The 10705-nt window shown below is 44.9% G+C and overlaps 9 non-coding genes across 9 annotated transcripts; 6 read left to right on the forward strand and 3 right to left on the reverse strand.

Annotated features, from left to right (window-relative positions):
* Positions 1 to 1122: 1122 nt before the first annotated feature.
* trnat-agu (transfer RNA threonine (anticodon AGU)) lies at positions 1123 to 1196 on the forward strand. Its single transcript has one exon. It is a non-coding gene; the product is annotated as a tRNA-Thr (tRNA).
* Positions 1197 to 1555: 359 nt separating this feature from the next.
* Positions 1556 to 1629, reverse strand: trnat-cgu (transfer RNA threonine (anticodon CGU)). The gene has a single exon. It is a non-coding gene; the product is annotated as a tRNA-Thr (tRNA).
* Positions 1630 to 1745: 116 nt separating this feature from the next.
* trnat-ugu (transfer RNA threonine (anticodon UGU)) lies at positions 1746 to 1818 on the forward strand. The gene has a single exon. It is a non-coding gene; the product is annotated as a tRNA-Thr (tRNA).
* A 2385-nt stretch (positions 1819 to 4203) lies between these two features.
* On the forward strand, positions 4204 to 4277 carry trnat-agu (transfer RNA threonine (anticodon AGU)). The gene has a single exon. It is a non-coding gene; the product is annotated as a tRNA-Thr (tRNA).
* A 364-nt stretch (positions 4278 to 4641) lies between these two features.
* Positions 4642 to 4715, reverse strand: trnat-cgu (transfer RNA threonine (anticodon CGU)). Its single transcript has one exon. It is a non-coding gene; the product is annotated as a tRNA-Thr (tRNA).
* A 117-nt stretch (positions 4716 to 4832) lies between these two features.
* On the forward strand, positions 4833 to 4906 carry trnat-ugu (transfer RNA threonine (anticodon UGU)). The gene has a single exon. It is a non-coding gene; the product is annotated as a tRNA-Thr (tRNA).
* Positions 4907 to 7307: 2401 nt separating this feature from the next.
* Positions 7308 to 7381, forward strand: trnat-agu (transfer RNA threonine (anticodon AGU)). The gene has a single exon. It is a non-coding gene; the product is annotated as a tRNA-Thr (tRNA).
* A 365-nt stretch (positions 7382 to 7746) lies between these two features.
* Positions 7747 to 7820, reverse strand: trnat-cgu (transfer RNA threonine (anticodon CGU)). The gene has a single exon. It is a non-coding gene; the product is annotated as a tRNA-Thr (tRNA).
* Positions 7821 to 10414: 2594 nt separating this feature from the next.
* Positions 10415 to 10488, forward strand: trnat-agu (transfer RNA threonine (anticodon AGU)). The gene has a single exon. It is a non-coding gene; the product is annotated as a tRNA-Thr (tRNA).
* Positions 10489 to 10705: the final 217 nt, after the last annotated feature.

The raw sequence follows: 10705 nt of genomic DNA on the forward strand, positions 1-10705 counted from the left end.
CTGGGAAGAACAACCAAGATGCAGATGGGCTGTTGAGACGTCCGTATCTGCATGCCTGTGATATATCTGATCAGAGTTCTAATGATGAGGAAAATGCATTGAAGGCTTTACTGCACAACTCTTGCGCCGCAACAAAGAGCCTGATTTCCAACTGAGGCGGTAAAGGCAGTATGCAAGAGACATGAGTATTCTTCAACTCTTGAGGAGAGGCAGCAGTACCATCGTCTGCACGAGTACAATGTTTGGCTATTGGAGGCTCTGCAATACCAGCAGATTCCTGGTCAAACTGATGTACTGGGCCATGCCCCCTGCTGCAGATGTCTCTTTCCGATTGCTACGTGAACAGAAATTAGATCTGGAGAGCTGAGAGAGTCTTGCAGAAAGCTACCAGTTAGCCATTGAGCACAGTCAAAAGAGTGCTTTGCGAATCAAACAAAGGTTTGACAGTAAAGTGCGGGAATCCACCCTTGCCAAGGAAATAGAGTTGTTTGAGGACTGTTGCCATCAGGGGTAAGCACAAAATCGCTGATCGGTGGAGCCGAACCGTGTCCACTGTAATCAGACAGATTCAGGACTCTCCTGTTTCTGTTGTGGTGCCTGAAGGAACAGATGGGCCTGAAAGAGTGCTACACAGAGACCGGCTCTTGCCTTGTCGGTATCTCCCACCCACTGTGGAAGAGACAGCATCCAAAGCAACACGGTCTAAACCTGCAAACTCACCAGCAGTTGATTTAGCTGGGAATGATTGTTCAGAAACCGGCAATGATTAGAGCACTGCCATTCTCTGCCCTATCATAACCCTAATGTATTACCAAATGGACCAAGAAGACGACCAGATTGCGACCACAAAAAGACTGGCTGGAGTAAAAGTCCACAAAACGTCAGCTACCGGAGACATTTTGGACAACTTGTTCAGACTCACCCTGTTGATCAGTCCAAAAGATTCTCCTTCACCTTATGATGTTTCCACTCAGGTCACTGAGAAGTTAGGAACAGGAAGTTACTTGTTGGACTATTTAACCATATCCTACATTTATAGTGCACAAAAGTTACAAAATTGAACTCATCTCCTTCTGCAGTACCAGCTAATACCAGGTACGATCAGTTTGCATGACAGCAGGAGGCGCTGTGGCTTAGCTGGTCAAAGCGCCTGTCTAGTAAACAGGAGATCCTGGGTTCAAATCCCAGCAGTGCCTTCCTGTTACCTTTGGAAACCATCTTCTTCACAGTGTTGATTGCATTCTTAATCTTGGAGTTAGGAAATCTTTGAAAGTCTGTGTATGTGCTGAGTTATCCACCTCACGGTACTCTTGAAACTTCAAAAACTTCTTTTCACCTCATCCAAGAAGATTCGCAGTTCTAGAACAAATGCTGGAGGGTCCCAGGCATTAAACCCTACTGGAGCTTCTGAGGTTGTTCACCCGATATTGATGTCTTGGGCATGTCTAATTTTCATTATATCCTCTTCTTAGAAATGAAGGACAGAAGCATAACTCCCAATGCTTCCCGCCATCAGCACTCGTTAATGAAATGTAATGGCATTGGTAGGGAGGCAAGGCACTGCTGGGATTTGAACCCAGGATCTCCTGTTTACGAGACAGGTGCTTTGGCCAGCTAAGCCACAGCGCCTTGAGCTGTGTTCCTCTGGCTACTGTCCAACAGCTGGTGGGGAAAAATGTCAGCAACCCATTCAAACTGTGTCTGCAGAGGTTCTGATTTACTTGGTTTTTCCCTTCCCTGAAGGAGGCACTGTAGCTTAGCCGGTCAAAGCACCTGTCTTGTAAACAGGAGATCCTGGGTTCAAATCCAGCAGTGCCTGTTGAGCTGTTTCAAAATAAGAGAATCTGTGTAGGCAAGCTTTCCTAATGTCAAAATAGAAGAAAGTAAGTTGTTGAATCTCAAGTGTGGAGGCACTAAAGATTTAGCAAGGACACCCCAACAGCTGTGCTCCACATGCAGGTGAAAAGATTCCATACTCAAAGTGTACTAAAACATCAAACGCCCAACTGTAACAACAGATGTAAACGGACCAATATAGAAACTGGCTGAGGCAGGGTTATATTAAGCTTTTGTCCCAAAAGTATTGTCAAGATTCTGCAAATCATTAGAGTTACTCATAAGAGAAGGTACGACTGTTAGGTGTTGTGTTAAAATAAATGCCGTAGTGTTCTCTATTAAAACAGCATAAGAAGTGTTCTAGTTTTCTTGTTTCCTCTTATGTTTTGGAAAAGTGTATAGGCAGCAGGAATTTGAGTCAGGTCTTGGTTTTCTTGATGATGTCACTCTTTCTCAGCTACACTTGAGAACCATGAGGAACGATCGCTGAAGGTCTCCATAGGATGAAAGAATTTACTTAAAGCTGTCGCCAGAGAAATGTCAGTTCTTCGGACATCTGTCCAATATCTCGGCCGTGTTGTATCATCAGAAGGGGTCAAACAGATCCAGCTCCCTCACTACCCGGCCAAGACCAGCTAACATCAAGTAGCTTAATCTTTCTTGGGTTCACTGGATATTACAGGAGGTTTATAAAAAGACTATTCCAAGCTTGCAACACCCTAATCACTTAAGCGCTGGTTGCCTCCCACTGAAGAGAAAATCCAGTCTGTCTGGCAGAACGCAAGGTTTCTACAAGTGCGGATCTCAAAAAGCCTTTCATGAAAAATGGACCCCAACCTCTGAAGATACTTTAAGACATTGATTCACAAGCTCACACAACAGCTCCTGTTCTTGGTTTGCAGATCCAAAGAAACATTATATTGTGCACACCGATGCAAGCGCCCACGTTCTCGTGCAGCCTTATAACAAGAACAGGAGAGCAAGTTAAGATCATTGCCTATGCCAGTAGAGGTCTCTCCAAGTCCGAGCAAGGTACCCTGCACACAAGCTTGACTTCCTATCTGTCAAGTGGACTGTCACCCAGAACGTTTTTCCGCTATCTCTGTGGAGCAAAATTTACAGTGATGACAGACAATAATCCACTCACATACGTTTTAACATCTGCAAAGTTGGACGCAGTAGGCATCGCTGGTTGGCCGTACTTTCCACTTTTCATTTTGATATTGAGTATAGCGCTGGGAAGAACAACCAAGATGCAGATGGGCTGTTGAGACGTCCGTATCTGCATGCCTGTGATATATCTGATCAGAGTTCTAATGATGAGGAAAATGGCATTGAAGGCTTTACTGCACAACTCTTGCGCCGCAACAAAGAGCCTGATTTTCCAACTGAGGCGATAAAGGCAGTATGCAAGAGACATGAGTATTTTCAACTCTTGAGGAGGAGGCAGCAGTACCATCGTCTGCACGAGTACAATGTTTGGCTATTGGAGGCTCTGCAATACCAGCAGATTCCTGTCAAACTGATGTAGCTGGGCCATGCCCCCTGCTGCAGATGTCTCTTTCCGATTGGCTACGTGAACAGAAATTAGATCTGGAGAGCTGAGAGAGTCTTGCAGAAAGCTACCAGTTAGCCATTGAGCACAGTCAAAAGAGTGCTTTGCGAATCAAACAAAGGTTTGACAGTAAAGTGCGGGAATCCACCCTTGCCAAGGAAATAGAGTTGTTTTGAGGACTGTTGCCATCAGGGGTAAGCACAAAATCGCTGATCGGTGGAGCCGAACCGTGTCCACTGTAATCAGACAGATTCAGGACTCTCCTGTTTCTGTTGTGGTGCCTGAAGGAACAGATGGGCCTGAAAGAGTGCTACACAGAGACCGGCTCTTGCCTTGTCGGTATCTCCCACCCACTGTGGAAGAGACAGCATCCAAAGCAACACGGTCTAAACCTGCAAACTCACCAGCAGTTGATTTAGCTGGGAATGATTGTTCAGAAACCGGCAATGATTAGAGCACTGCCATTCTCTGCCCTATCATAACCCTAATGTATTACCAAATGGACCCAAAGAAGACGACCAGATTGCGACCACAAAAAGACTGGCTGGAGTAAAAGTCCACAAAACGTCAGCTACCGGAGACATTTTGGGACAACTTGTTCAGACTCACCCTGTTGAATCAGTCTCAAAAGATTCTCCTTCACCTTATGATGTTTCCACTCAGGTCATTGAAGAAGTTAGGAACAGGAAGTTACTTGTTGGACTATTTAACCATATCCTACATTTATAGTGCACAAAAGTTACAAAATTGAACTCATCTCCTTCTGCAGTACCAGCTAATACCAGGTACGATCAGTTTGCATGACAGCAGGAGGCGCTGTGGCTTAGCTGGTCAAAGCGCCTGTCTAGTAAACAGGAGATCCTGGGTTCAAATCCCAGCAGTGCCTTCCTGTTACCTTTGGAAACCATCTTCTTCACAGTGTTGATTGCATTCTTAATCTTGGAGTTAGGAAATCTTTGAAAGTCTGTGTATGTGCTGAGTTATCCACCTCACGGTACTCTTGAAAGCTTCAAAAACTTCTTTTCACCTCATCCAAGAAGATTCGTCAGTTCTAGAACAAATGCTGGAGGGTCCCAGGCATTAAACCCTACTGGAGCTTCTGAGGGTTGTTCACCCGATATTGATGTCTTGGGCATGTCTAAATTTTCATTATATCCTCTTCTTAGAAATGAAGGACAGAAAGCATAACTCCCAATGCTTCCCGCCATCAGCACTCGTTAATGAAATGTAATGGCATTGGTAGGGAGGCAAGGCACTGCTGGGATTTGAACCCAGGATCTCCTGTTTACGAGACAGGTGCTTTGGCCAGCTAAGCCACAGCGCCTTGAGCTGTGTTCCTCTGGCTACTGTCCAACAGCTGGTGGGGAAAAATGTCAGCAACCCATTCAAAACTGTGTCTGCAGAGGTTCTGATTTACTTGGTTTTTCCCTTCCCTGAAGGAGGCACTGTAGCTTAGCCGGTCAAAGCACCTGTCTTGTAAACAGGAGATCCTGGGTTCAAATCCCAGCAGTGCCTGTTGAGCTGTTTCAAAATAAGAGAATCTGTGTAGGCAAGCTTTCCTTAATGTCAAAATAGAAGAAAGTAAGTTGTTGAATCTCAAGTGTGGAGGCACTAAAGATTTAGCAAAGGACACCCCAACAGCTGTGCTCCACATGCAGGTGAAAAGATTCCATACTCAAAGTGTACTAAAACATCAAACTGCCCAACTGTAACAACAGATGTAAACGGACCAATATAGAAACTGGCTGAGGCAGGGTTATATTAAGCTTTTGTCCCAAAAGTATTGTCAAGATTCTGCAAATCATTAGAGTTACTCATAAGAGAAGGTACGACTGTTAGGTGTTGTGTTAAAATAAATGCCGTAGTGTTCTCTATTAAAAACAGCATAAGAAGGTGTTCTAGTTTTCTTGTTTCCTCTTATGTTTTGGAAAAGTGTATAGGCAGCAGGAATTTGAGTCAGGTCTTGGTTTTTCTTGATGATGTCACTCTTTTCTCAGCTACACTTGAGAACCATGAGGAACGATCGCTGAAGGTCCTCCATAGGATGAAAGAATTTACTTTAAAGCTGTCGCCAGAGAAATGTCAGTTCTTCGGGACATCTGTCCAATATCTCGGCCGTGTTGTATCATCAGAAGGGGTCAAAACAGATCCAGCTGCCCTCACTACCCGGCCAAGACCAGCTAACATCAAGTAGCTTAAGTCTTTCCTTGGGTTCACTGGATATTACAGGAGGTTTATAAAAGACTATTCCAAGCTTGCAACACCCCTTAATCACTTAAGCGCTGGTTGCCTCCCACTGAAGAGAAAATCCAGTCTGTCTGGCAGAAACCGCAAGGTTTCTACAAGTGCGGATCTCAAAAAGCCTTTTCATGAAAAATGGACCCCAACCTCTGAAGATACTTTTAAGACATTGATTCACAAGCTCACACAACAGCTCCTGTTCTTGGGTTTGCAGATCCAAAGAAACATTATATTGCACACCGATGCAAGCGCCCACGTTCTCGTGCAGCCTTATAACAAGAACAGGAGAGCAAGTTAAGAGTCATTGCCTATGCCAGTAGGGTCTCTCCAAGTCCAGCAAAGGTACCCTGCACACAAGCTTGACTTCCTGTCTGTCAAGTGGACTGTCACCCAGAACGTTTTCCGCTATCTCTGTGGAGCAAAATTTACAGTGATGACAGACAATAATCCACTCACATACGTTTTAACATCTGCAAAGTTGGACGCAGTAGGCATCGCTGGTTGGCCGTACTTTCCACTTTTCATTTTGATATTGAGTATAGCGCTGGGAAGAACAACCAAGATGCAGATGGGCTGTTGAGACGTCCGTATCTGCATGCCTGTGATATATCTGATCAGAGTTCTAATGATGAGGAAAATGGCATTGAAGGCTTTACTGCACAACTCTTGCGCCGCAACAAAGAGCCTGATTTTCCAACTGAGGCGGTAAAGGCAGTATGCAAGAGACATGAGTATTCTTCAACTCTTGAGGAGGAGGCAGCAGTACCATCGTCTGCACGAGTACAATGTTTGGCTATTGGAGGCTCTGCAATACCAGCAGATTCCTGTCAAACTGATGTAGCTGGGCCATGCCCCTGCTGCAGATGTCTCTTTCCGATTGGCTACGTGAACAGAAATTAGATCTGGAGAGCTGAGAGAGTCTTGCAGAAAGCTACCAGTTAGCCATTGAGCACAGTCAAAAGAGTGCTTTGCGAATCAAACAAAGGTTTGACAGTAAAGTGCGGGAATCCACCCTTGCCAAGGAAATAGAGTTGTTTTGAGGACTGTTGCCATCAGGGGTAAGCACAAAATCGCTGATCGGTGGAGCCGAACCGTGTCCACTGTAATCAGACAGATTCAGGACTCTCCTGTTTTGTTGTGGTGCCTGAAGGAACAGATGGGCCTGAAAGAGTGCTACACAGAGACCGGCTCTTGCCTTGTCGGTATCTCCCACCCACTGTGGAAGAGACAGCATCCAAAGCAACACGGTCTAAACCTGCAAACTCACCAGCAGTTGATTTAGCTGGGAATGATTGTTCAGAAACCGGCAATGATTAGAGCACTGCCATTCTCTGCCCTATCATAACCCTAATGTATTACCAAATGGACCCAAAGAAGACGACCAGATTGCGACCACAAAAAGACTGGCTGGAGTAAAAGTCCACAAAACGTCAGCTACCGGAGACATTTTGGGACAACTTGTTCAGACTCACCCTGTTGAATCAGTCTCAAAAGATTCTCCTTCACCTTATGATGTTTCCACTCAGGTCATTGAAGAAGTTAGGAACAGGAAGTTACTTGTTGGACTATTTAACCATATCCTACATTTATAGTGCACAAAAGTTACAAAATTGAACTCATCTCCTTCTGCAGTACCAGCTAATACCAGGTACGATCAGTTTGCATGACAGCAGGAGGCGCTGTGGCTTAGCTGGTCAAAGCGCCTGTCTAGTAAACAGGAGATCCTGGGTTCAAATCCCAGCAGTGCCTTCCTGTTACCTTTGGAAACCATCTTCTTCACAGTGTTGATTGCATTCTTAATCTTGGAGTTAGGAAATCTTTGAAAGTCTGTGTATGTGCTGAGTTATCCACCTCACGGTACTCTTGAAAGCTTCAAAAACTTCTTTTCACCTCATCCAAGAAGATTCGTCAGTTCTAGAACAAATGCTGGAGGGTCCCAGGCATTAAACCCCTACTGGAGCTTCTGAGGGTTGTTCACCCGATATTGATGTCTTGGGCATGTCTAAATTTTCATTATATCCTCTTCTTAGAAATGAAGGACAGAAAGCATAACTCCCAATGCTTCCCGCCATCAGCACTCGTTAATGAAATGTAATGGCATTGGTAGGGAGGCAAGGCACTGCTGGGATTTGAACCCAGGATCTCCTGTTTACGAGACAGGTGCTTTGGCCAGCTAAGCCACAGCGCCTTGAGCTGTGTTCCTCTGGCTACTGTCCAACAGCTGGTGGGGAAAAATGTCAGCAACCCATTCAAAACTGTGTCTGCAGAGGTTCTGATTTACTTGGTTTTTCCCTTCCCTGAAGGAGGCACTGTAGCTTAGCCGGTCAAAGCACCTGCTTGTAAACAGGAGATCCTGGGTTCAAATCCCAGCAGTGCCTGTTGAGCTGTTTCAAAATAAGAGAATCTGTGTAGGCAAGCTTTCCTTAATGTCAAAATAGAAGAAAGTAAGTTGTTGAATCTCAAGTGTGGAGGCACTAAAGATTTAGCAAAGGACACCCCAACAGCTGTGCTCCACATGCAGGTGAAAAGATTCCATACTCAAAGTGTACTAAAACATCAAACTGCCCAACTGTAACAACAGATGTAAACGGACCAATATAGAAACTGGCTGAGGCAGGGTTATATTAAGCTTTTGTCCCAAAAGTATTGTCAAGATTCTGCAAATCATTAGAGTTACTCATAAGAGAAGGTACGACTGTTAGGTGTTGTGTTAAAATAAATGCCGTAGTGTTCTCTATTAAAAACAGCATAAGAAGGTGTTCTAGTTTTCTTGTTTCCTCTTATGTTTTGGAAAAGTGTATAGGCAGCAGGAATTTGAGTCAGGTCTTGGTTTTTCTTGATGATGTCACTCTTTTCTCAGCTACACTTGAGAACCATGAGGAACGATCGCTGAAGGTCCTCCATAGGATGAAAGAATTTACTTTAAAGCTGTCGCCAGAGAAATGTCAGTTCTTCGGGACATCTGTCCAATATCTCGGCCGTGTTGTATCATCAGAAGGGGTCAAAACAGATCCAGCTGCCCTCACTACCCGGCCAAGACCAGCTAACATCAAGTAGCTTAAGTCTTTCCTTGGGTTCACTGGATATTACAGGAGGTTTATAAAAGACTATTCCAAGCTTGCAACACCCCTTAATCACTTAAGCGCTGGTTGCCTCCCACTGAAGAGAAAATCCAGTCTGTCTGGCAGAAACCGCAAGGTTTCTACAAGTGCGGATCTCAAAAAGCCTTTTCATGAAAAATGGACCCCAACCTCTGAAGATACTTTTAAGACATTGATTCACAAGCTCACACAACAGCTCCTGTTCTTGGGTTTGCAGATCCAAAGAAACATTATATTGTGCACACCGATGCAAGCGCCCACGTTCTCGGTGCAGCCTTATAACAAGAACAGGAGAGCAAGTTAAGAGTCATTGCCTATGCCAGTAGGGTCTCTCCAAGTCCGAGCAAAGGTACCCTGCACACAAGCTTGACTTCCTCTGTCAAGTGGACTGTCACCCAGAACGTTTTCCGCTATCTCTGTGGAGCAAAATTTACAGTGATGACAGACAATAATCCACTCACATACGTTTTAACATCTGCAAAGTTGGACGCAGTAGGCATCGCTGGTTGGCCGTACTTTCCACTTTTCATTTTGATATTGAGTATAGCGCTGGGAAGAACAACCAAGATGCAGATGGGCTGTTGAGACGTCCGTATCTGCATGCCTGTGATATATCTGATCAGAGTTCTAATGATGAGGAAAATGGCATTGAAGGCTTTACTGCACAACTCTTGCGCCGCAACAAAGAGCCTGATTTTCCAACTGAGGCGGTAAAGGCAGTATGCAAGAGACATGAGTATTCTTCAACTCTTGAGGAGGAGGCAGCAGTACCATCGTCTGCACGAGTACAATGTTTGGCTATTGGAGCTCTGCAATACCAGCAGATTCCTGTCAAACTGATGTAGCTGGGCCATGCCCCCTGCTGCAGATGTCTCTTTCCGATTGGCTACGTGAACAGAAATTAGATCTGGAGAGCTGAGAGAGTCTTGCAGAAAGCTACCAGTTAGCCATTGAGCACAGTCAAAAGAGTGCTTTGCGAATCAAACAAAGGTTTGACAGTAAAGTGCGGGAATCCACCCTTGCCAAGGAAATAGAGTTGTTTTGAGGACTGTTGCCATCAGGGGTAAGCACAAAATCGCTGATCGGTGGAGCCGAACCGTGTCCACTGTAATCAGACAGATTCAGGACTCTCCTGTTTCTGTTGTGGTGCCTGAAGGAACAGATGGGCCTGAAAGAGTGCTACACAGAGACCGGCTCTTGCCTTGTCGGTATCTCCCACCCACTGTGGAAGAGACAGCATCCAAAGCAACACGGTCTAAACCTGCAAACTCACCAGCAGTTGATTTAGCTGGGAATGATTGTTCAGAAACCGGCAATGATTAGAGCACTGCCATTCTCTGCCCTATCATAACCCTAATGTATTACCAAATGGACCCAAAGAAGACGACCAGATTGCGACCACAAAAAGACTGGCTGGAGTAAAAGTCCACAAAACGTCAGCTACCGGAGACATTTTGGGACAACTTGTTCAGACTCACCCTGTTGAATCAGTCTCAAAAGATTCTCCTTCACCTTATGATGTTTCCACTCAGGTCATTGAAGAAGTTAGGAACAGGAAGTTACTTGTTGGACTATTTAACCATATCCTACATTTATAGTGCACAAAAGTTACAAAATTGAACTCATCTCCTTCTGCAGTACCAGCTAATACCAGGTACGATCAGTTTGCATGACAGCAGGAGGCGCTGTGGCTTAGCTGGTCAAAGCGCCTGTCTAGTAAACAGGAGATCCTGGGTTCAAATCCCAGCAGTGCCTTCCTGTTACCTTTGGAAACCATCTTCTTCACAGTGTTGATTGCATTCTTAATCTTGGAGTTAGGAAATCTTTGAAAGTCTGTGTATGTGCTGAGTTATCCACCTCACGGTACTCTTGAAAGCTTCAAAAACTTCTTTTCACCTCATCCAAGAAGATTCGTCAGTTCTAGAACAAATGCTGGAGGTCCCAGGCATTAAACCCCTACTGGAGCTTCTGA

Source organism: Oreochromis niloticus, linkage group LG3 (assembly GCF_001858045.2).
Source record: "Oreochromis niloticus isolate F11D_XX linkage group LG3, O_niloticus_UMD_NMBU, whole genome shotgun sequence".
NCBI lineage: Eukaryota > Metazoa > Chordata > Actinopteri > Cichliformes > Cichlidae > Oreochromis > Oreochromis niloticus.